Source organism: Macrobrachium rosenbergii, chromosome 11, assembly GCF_040412425.1.
Source record: "Macrobrachium rosenbergii isolate ZJJX-2024 chromosome 11, ASM4041242v1, whole genome shotgun sequence".
Lineage (NCBI taxonomy): Eukaryota > Metazoa > Arthropoda > Malacostraca > Decapoda > Palaemonidae > Macrobrachium > Macrobrachium rosenbergii.
The window spans coordinates 41,443,117-41,445,616 of NC_089751.1; the positions used below are offsets into that span (position 1 = coordinate 41,443,117).

Here is a 2,500-nt window from a genome sequence, read left to right on the forward strand (position 1 = left end):
TAGTTTCGGCTTTGGCGCTCAAATTCCTACTCTTCATTCATACACCCGATCAAATGCAAACACACGCAGGCTCATACCCTCGGTGTTTGCCGGAGTGTTTGATTAACCTCTTCCAATGGGAGTCCCGGCTGCCTTAGATTTCTTTTTCCCTTTTCTATGGATTTGAGGCCCTGTTTGCCTATCTGGCCAGACCCACTTTCTACGGGTTGCTCTGCATACTTTCTAATTCAAACGCTATCCGCAGAATTCGCGTTTTTTGGTGAGCTTTTCTCTCATTTCCATATTTTCGTTGTTCCCTGACTTAGATAAACTTTCACTGACGTCAAAACATAAGGTTCATTCATTCGTTTACGAGGAAAATGAGGTCTTGTTCAAGTGTTTTCCTTTTGGAATTTTTTGATTGCATAACTTGTCTTTCATGTTTAACATCATAACATTAATTTGAGAGAGAAACCGAACAAAAATAATTGAAATAGGTTACTCATAGCCACAATTAAAATCTGTTTAAAAACTCACACGCACTCAATATATATATAGAAATATATATATATATATATATATATATATATATATATATATATATATATATATATATATATATATATATATACAGTATATATATATATATATATATAAATATATATATAAATATATATGTATGTATATATTTGCGTGCATGTGAGTTTTTAAAAAGATTTTAATTGTGGCTATGAGTAATCCATTTTAATTATATATATATATATATATATATATATATATATATATATATATATATATATATATATATATATATATATATATATATATATATATATATATATATATATACTTAGGCAAAAAATCCATTGTACCTGTTGTTCACAGCACTTAAGTATGCACCTAGCAGTAAGTCGACTGTGATAGATCGCTGCTATGATGGAGAAAGCCTTAGAATAGCAATCTTATGTCAAAAGATTTGCTGCGAACTGGAAGGTGAGCACTTTCTGGAGCCAGAGCCATAATTGGTAACACACACACACTCACAAACACTCACGCACACACACACACACACACACACACACACACACACATATATATATATATATATATATATATATATATATATATATATATATATATATATATATATATATATATATATATATATATATATATATATATATTGATACATTTAAAAATCAGTAATGATTAAACTGGGTCGCCCGGCACCAGAAAGCTGTACTTGGCAATGTTTACAAACGACCAGAGTTCATTAACATTTGGCTTTCTTGTAGAGGGGATTCGCTTTAAACGAGAAGTACCAATGAGGTTAAACTAAAATAATAAAGTGAATTGTTTATTAGTCTTGTCTTCATTGTATTTTATGTTTCTTAGAACGTGCATAACATTATAATAGAATGGCGTAACTTAACTTTTTCAGTAACCGAAAACCCAAAGACTACACTTGTATTTTTCTCATAAGGCTGTATTTTTCCGGACAGGGCTGGGAAGGACACTTAGTAAGTTAGCCATACCTTAACCCTCACATAAAATATCTTAATGGCAAGAACGACCAATAATTCCACTGATGCTTTGCACAAACCTTCCGTATTGATAATGCCTGCATAGCTTACTTTATTTTTCATGAACAAATACAACTTTGTCCAGTCGATTTGAGCTAAAAAGTGAGGTTTTTTGAAGATTCAAAGTATAGCGTCTTATAGCAGATATATGTACCTTAACGTACTGGTCATGAATAAATGTCTCACTTCACAATCACCTTAATGCTGAAAATTAAAAGTTTATGAGAACTCAAGATACCTAAGATACTAAGGTTACGTTGGCTATCAAATATGATAAAATTTTCGGTATTTTATTTTATCGCAGGTAGCACCTCCTTTTGACAGTTTCTCCACATTTCCTTTAGTTCCATAATGAAAAAAACCCCTTCTTTATTATGCGCTTCCAGAAATTAGAAGTTCATAGATATTATTCTGTCTTGCAACTTTCTTATTGACTATACTTCCTGCGCACTTGTAAGTAGCATTTGTCTTTATGTATTGTTATTTTACTTCAAATGATATGTATGCACAGAAGCTTGTGGTATTTAAATTTACTATTACCCAACTAATGCCACACAGTAACATATTTACCCCCGATGAGGTGTGCGGTAATTTTCACTGATAATTATCTCATGAAATTCAAATTTGGCTGCAAAGAGCACTTAAATCCGGCGGACTGTGAGGTGCAATTTCTTTAAACACTCGAAGCTCTCAGGACTGAAATCTTATCCCTCTCGTTTTTCCAATTTCTCGCAAGCAAGCAGAATCAGAATTTCAAATTGTATCCTGAAGTAGCAAGTTATCGAGTCACAGTTTTGCTTGTATTTTCTTGCTGTATCTTTTTTTTTAAACGAAGACGAGCGCTTAAATGATGGAATGTTGCTATTTGGTTTTTATTATCGGAGTTTTGGAATGTTACGGGACATTAAACCTTTTTGCTCACGACAGTAAAATCTGTA

The 2,500-nt window shown here is 32.1% G+C and overlaps 1 protein-coding gene across 2 annotated transcripts in view; it reads left to right on the top strand.

Annotated features, from left to right (window-relative positions):
• The window catches only part of LOC136843358 (glutamate receptor-like), a 36,483-nt gene that overhangs the window by 24,205 nt on the left and 9,778 nt on the right, over window positions 1-2,500 (top strand). The window lies entirely within an intron of this gene.